We start from the raw sequence: 6,869 nt of genomic DNA on the forward strand, positions 1-6,869 counted from the left end.
CCACCCTCATTTTTTTTCTCTCCGCTAGAAAGACGAATGACAACAATGACGCAGTCACATGGTCCCTGACACATAACATACAGGCCCCCATCACCGGCAGCACAACACAGAACCGTATTATTATCATCTTCTGTGAGTGCGTGCGTCATGCACGCCCCCACTTCTTTTTATGATGTCAGCAATATGGCCCTCTTGGTTGATGGTTGCCTTGAGAACGGCCTGTGGGACGGAGATGGGATAAGGCAGTGATTAATGGATGTAGCCATGGGCAAGGCAAAAACACAAACACACAAGCAGGGAAACCAACGCTGTCATTTCACCCTCGCATTAAGTGACAGGTTGGTGAAAAGGGCCGTTCATAAGTCGGGAGGGGTGGTAGAGTCGTAAGGGAATCTTGTGGAGGACTTAATGAAGAACGAAACGGACGCACAAGATGGGAGATCTTCATGAAAAATAAATGTTGCCTGCACATGGCTTAATAATGGCGTAAATAATATAGAAACCTTCCCTGTGCCGTGTATGACTCACTCATCACGGGGGTTTATTGATCCCTAAAACATACAACAAGCTGCAAAACATCATAGTTTTGCCTCAACTATGTAATATTTTGTTCCAACTTAATGGGGTTTTCACCTAACATTAATAGGAAACCTACAAAATTCCATAATATGGTCCCAAAATCAATTGTGTACTTCAGGACTAATGGACTTCCTGGTACAGGCAGTACAATATAGGGTCTGTAGGTTTGTTCTTAAGTTGAATTTGTATGTAAGGGTGATGGCACACGTGGCGTTTTGAACGTGCTTTTGGGCCGTTTTTGAGCAGTGCGTCAAAAAACGTGTGCGTTAAAAAACCTGTGCGTTTTTGAAAAACGAATGCGTTTTTTGGAAGTGCATGCGTTTTTGACCAAACCTGATAAGTGGTCAAACATGTCAAAAGCGCATGCGTTTTTTTGACAGACTGCTTAAAAACGGGCCAAATTTGGCACCAGCCAAATTTTTCTTGGTCTCTGTGACAATTGGATTTTAATGGTGTTGTTGAACGAGGATTAACAATAAAGCTTCATTGCAGACATTAAATTACCAACATCCAGAGGTCCGTTTGTAACTAGGGGTCGTATGTAAGTCGGGTGTTCTTAAGTAGGGGATTCTTATCTGTCCGGTGACTCATTTGCAGCTTATTGCAACAGCCATAAATCAGACTCTCCCTGCTGCCCTATACTGATCATCTACGTGTCACCAATATGGTGGTCCCCAAGGAATTTTCCTGAAAGTATAAAACATTTGCACTGATTAACAATGATCTTATATACCGGAACAGTTAAAGGTTGATGCAGAAGCCAGAAAACACCAGATGCAGGGCTCGGGTATGGTTGCATCAGCTGTCACGCCCCAGGAGCTTCAAGGTACTGCTCCGCTCTCAGGTGACTTTATCGGTTATTAATAACCAAAAATAAATACCCATGAGAACGGCGAGGGTTTAATGTGAGTGGAGAGCCGAGCGAGGGGATGAATGGGATTCTTTCATGTGTAATTCCAAACTTTCCTCAGGTTCTCACTGGGAGATCATTAGGATTGAGTCTGCATGGAAGACACTATTGTTAAAATTTTAGAAGGCCAAGAGGTGGGATCCGTCGAGGGCAGAGGAGGCCGCTGGTTGCAGAGATGTGGGTGACTGCCTCCAAAAAACAATGTTACCAAAACCCTAGAGTTGAGTTGACAGGCCCTCTCCACACTCAAGTGTCCTCCCTACAGGAAGTAGCCTCTGATCTTGACCCGCTGACCCGGGCTATAGTGATTGTTTCCTATGTTTAACGTCTTCAGTCCTCAAATTCCACCTCCAAAAACCTGCTACAATAAAGGCCTGGGAAAAGGCTTTGTGGGTCCAGAGAGGTCAAAGTATTTAAGACTGGTAACAGGATTTAAAGAGACTGAAGCATCCATGTAAATTCTTCGGCCTCTACCGTAAGGCCCCTGACGGTAAGAATCCTTGGGTGGGATTATGTCCCAATTTATTAGAGATAACAAAACCATCAGGGAGCTATGACCAAAAAAAAAAAGTAGCAGTATAATTGCTTTTTTTTTTTTTGCTTCATTTATGCTTTGGAGTTGTCTTTCTATTTTTTTTATTTTTTTTTTATTTTTTGTAAAAAACTAGTACATGGTATATTTTCTTCTTGAGTACGGTAATTCCCAATGTGTTTTCAGGGAAAGTTCTTCATCTTCTTGTCTGCTATTTTAAGTAAAAAAATTTTTTGAATTCACTAATAGTTATGGGAAATTCCCCTGGGGGACTTAATTAAGGGAACTAATTATTGACTGGGGCTAATTGCAGCTGACCCTCCTAGATAATTTTTTTTGGCTGGTCTGTACCACCAAGGTAGACTGGTACTTCCTCACACTATAACTAACAATCGGCTTGTAGCTTTTGGAACCATTTTTGAGCGAAAACTTGAAGAGGTTTCTTAAGGAATGGAAGCTATAAACAAAGGACTCTGGCCATGATGCAAAGATCCGTATCAAAAACTGCATGTGTGACTACAGCCCTAATTAAGGTTATTCCCCCATTCACAGAATAAGGGAGGATAGCTAATGGGGGCCCATTTCGCAAAAACCCATGATTACAAAATGTTCCTTCAAGGGTTGGGCCTTCAGGTTGACCATTGGTGTGTGGTGGTCCACGTCCTTGGTGGGAGTGTGTCCTCTCTATTACCAAATCCCCTGCTACACAGCAGTCCTCTCAGACCCCTAAGATTATTATATGACCTTCTCTATGACCTTTGCATACCTTGTCCAGTCTTGGACCCCAATTTTCCAGCAAAGAAACCTCTTCTACTACTAAGCCCCCTCAGGCTCAATCTCTTAGTTATACTATACTATCCCATTAATTTACTACTACTCCTTCCTAAATATAACACACAGAAACTATATTCAGTAACCCTTCCTCTTGACTGTTTCTCCAGTATTTGTGAAATGCCCCCAGTACCGAAATTTTTAGTCTGGTTTCGATAGCGTCCTAGGTTACAATCTGATGGGACTTGTAAGTTCTCCACGTGTTTGCGTTGGTTTTCGCCGGTTTTCCCATTCTCACTTTCTTTGTGTGTTGTGAGTTGCGAAAGTCACATTGTTCTGCTTTTCATTCACTTTTTATGTCCTTACGCAGTAAAAACTTCTCTGTTTCATGTTTAGGCCTTTCCTCAGGTGACTTCCCAGCAGGACAGTCCTCTGACATGTATTTGCTATAAACACTCGTTAATTGAGAGGAGAATTCCTGCTCTTAGAACAACTAGTTCGCTCTGGATGAGGTGGTTTTAGGACTCTACCTCTAACCCCCCTTTTTGCTGTTTAGATATAATTGAGTACAAAGCAGCTTACAGTCTCGTGGTGTTGAGTGGGTTTGTCAAGAGCGGTTGGTAAAGTTGAAGACTTTTTGTTCTAGGTCGTGTAACAAACTTTTCGTTGTAATGCAAGGTCATTGATGTTCCACTGGAACCATGTACAGGCTGTACTGTCCCCATTCAGTTTGTAGAATGGGTCTTCGAACAATGATCTAGCCAAGGTCACACCTAAAGGGCCACCAAATATAACCAAATCAAACATGTGGCCAATTTGATGGGTCCAACCACTCGCTCAACAACTACATTTCCTAAGGCGCCCTGATGACGTCAACGCATGTAGGCAGTCATAATTTGGTGACATCTACATCAGAGCCCCCCTTTCCATGAACCACCTGTAGAATTGAAGTCCTCGCAATTTGAGGTGTAACATGAAACTGCTAATTCTATACAAATCCCCCGCTACATTATTGTAATCTTTGAATGTGGAAGAGACCTTTTTTCGATCCTCCAAGTTTGTCATGCCTCAAGTTGCACCCCTGGCTTTTGGGCCTCAACTAGAAAGGTAGGTATCTACACTATTTCAACCTTCTCTATTCAGGGCCGGCGCCGGTACTGGGCATACCTGGGCAAGTGCGGGGGCCCAGAGCTGCTGGGGGGGCCCACATAAGGCTGTACATAAGGAAGCCATGGGGGTGAGGGGGGCTGTATTTAATGAATCTATATAGGTGGTGGGGGGTTTTATATAAAATAACCATGAGGGACTGTTTGGGATGATAAACTAGGGAATATTTTAGGAAACAAGAGACTTTTTGTTTTAGCTCACTGCACATGAGTTCACTGCAAAGGGGCCCATTGAGGCTCTGTCGCCCAGGGGCCTACTGAAACCTGGAGCTACTCTGTCTCCATTGGTTCTATCTTGTCGTTTGAACCCGCACATTATATATCATAACTATAAACCGGAGAAGGAAAATAAATCTGGAACTGGACTTCCTCTTTATGGAGCTGCCATAGTTTTTTAGAACGTGAGGGATTTATAGGGTTGTAAAATCTCCCGTTCCCACATCTCCGGCCATGTCAGGTAGAGATAAGGCGATCATAGAGGATATTTCTTTGGATTTCCCTGGATCTCTTATAATTTATTTTTACTTCCTTGTACATTTTCCAATGGTGTATGACCACCATGGAAGTCCCGTATGCTGCAATATAGCTTACTGTTGCTCCAGACTTTAGAGGTTTATGTTTACATTGTGATTGCAGTGCTGTAAAATGCAATCTAAATGCCACGTGTGAACACAGCCTAATAGTTAATGGCCTTCAGTGAAGACCCCCCATACAACAGTAGATCCATAAATATTGCAATAAGGTGCTCAAATAACACCAACATACATCTCCATAACTAATAGCTGTGCTGTGCAATGTCCATATAATACAGTTAAAGCGGATACCCCTTGTATCTCTATACAAGCACATTGCTCCTTAGTCCAATTTGTTATATCTCTGGGATGGAAAAACAGCGGTAGCCTTTATCCAGGTGTGCACCATCCCTGAGACAAGTTGAGCCTCTTGCCTCAGGCGGCACCCCCTGCAAACAGATGGGGGGCAGGAGCTATAAAGTAGGACCTGACACTTAGAAATAGTGTCTCTTAGAATGGGTTTGAGAAACTGCATGGAGAACCCACTTACTAAAGAAATACTAATATATTACTATTGGATGTGATGGAGGCGGCCCACTTCTATATTGCGCGCCTCAGGCAGCAGAGAGTTTAGGTTCATCCCTGTCTCGATCATTGCATAGCGTACAGCCATATGGTGCACCATATTATTACACATGGCACAGACATAGTCTTAAAGGTTCTACAAACTAAGGGGACATTCCCATGGTTGTGTGTTCACCCGGGCAGGGCCTAGAGAAGGAGGCAAGATGGGGTGAACGCTCATCACCCCTCCGCCCTCCACAGCCAGAAGAGCAGCCGCACCGCATATCTGGCAAAGTATAAGACAAGTCCACCCCCAACACGGTCACGGTGTGCGGACTGTGCCATGACTTGGTGCCATAGAAATCTATGGGGGCCACGATCTGGTCGCATCAGATCAAGGCTGTGTGAATGAGCCCCAAGACTAAGATCAGAGCAAATTCTAGGAAGATTTTTATCATTTAAGGTCTGAAAAAGTAAGAAATCTAAGTAGGGGGTCATCTGTAGGAATTTTCTATAAACTTGTGAGTAGAGGACAAAGTCAAGGACTTGTAGGGAAATACCGAGGAGCGGAATATAATCCTTCGTCTTCCAAGGTGAAAGTGGAGCGGCGTGGAAGGGTTAAAGCCAGTCTTGTGATCCCAGCCTCAGATGACCTAGCGAGAGTTTATATCAATGTCACTTGTTAATGGGAAGCCGCTGTTGCCGGTTCTGGCCAGCCTCTCTCCGCCAGTGAGTGACCGCCTCATGTGACTGCAATGTTTTGCGTTGCAGACTTTACGTTACAACTTCCCGGGGAAGAATGCAGAACAGAACCTAAGAAAATTCTCCTCCTTTCTGGTACTGCAGGAAATTGCCGGTCACCCCAGGCTAGAAAAAGGACTTAAACAAATTCAGAATTGTAAGCGGCAAATCATGTAGGACGCCCTGAGCCGCACATGACAGAAATTCCTGAGTTTTGCTTTGGGTGGAGGGGGGGGGGGGGGGTGATAGAAAAGGGTGTGGGAAGATTTTTTTTTTCTTTTATCAATTCATAATTGTATTTTCGCACATGGCCGGATATCCCATGATGCATAATGTAGTGACAAGCACAAAGCTGCAGGGTCTATTGTACAATGAATGGGATCAGATGAAGATGCTGAATAGGTCTTAAAGGGGTATTTTTAATATTAAGGTATGTTGATAGGACCTACCTTGGTGTGTTTTCCTGCACATCATTTCTACAAAACTCTGACTGTGCAGGGAATTGTAGCTGGTATTATGCTTCAGGGCTGCACTCATAATTCTGCCATGTGCTACAGTAAGCTTGTTATCAAACATCGTAACTACATAGTGACTGCAGCTATGAGGTCCAAATATAGCATTTAACTCGATAATTTAAGGTATGTATACAGCAGAATAGTGAGTGCAGCTCTGGGGTATAATACAGGATGTAACTCAGGATCAGTACAGGATAAGTAATGTCATGTATGTACACAGTGACTGCACCAGCAGCAGAATAGTGAGTGCAGCTCTGGGGTATAATACAGGATGTAACTCAGGATCAGTACAGGATAAGTAATGTCATGTATGTACACAGTGACTGCACCAGCAGAATAGTGAGTGCAGCTCTGGAGTATAATACAGGATGTAACTCAGGATCAGTACAGGATAAGTAATGTCATGTATGTACACAGTGACTGCAGCAGCAGCAGAATAGTGAGTGCAGCTCTGGGGTATAATACAGGGTGTAACTCAGGATCAGTACAGGATAAGTAATGTCATGTATGTACACAGTGACTGCACCAGCAGCAGAATAGTGAGTGCAGCTCTGGGGTATAATACAGGATGTAACTCAG

The sequence above is a fragment of the Engystomops pustulosus genome, chromosome 10 (genome assembly GCF_040894005.1).
Source record: "Engystomops pustulosus chromosome 10, aEngPut4.maternal, whole genome shotgun sequence".
Classification (NCBI taxonomy): domain Eukaryota; kingdom Metazoa; phylum Chordata; class Amphibia; order Anura; family Leptodactylidae; genus Engystomops; species Engystomops pustulosus.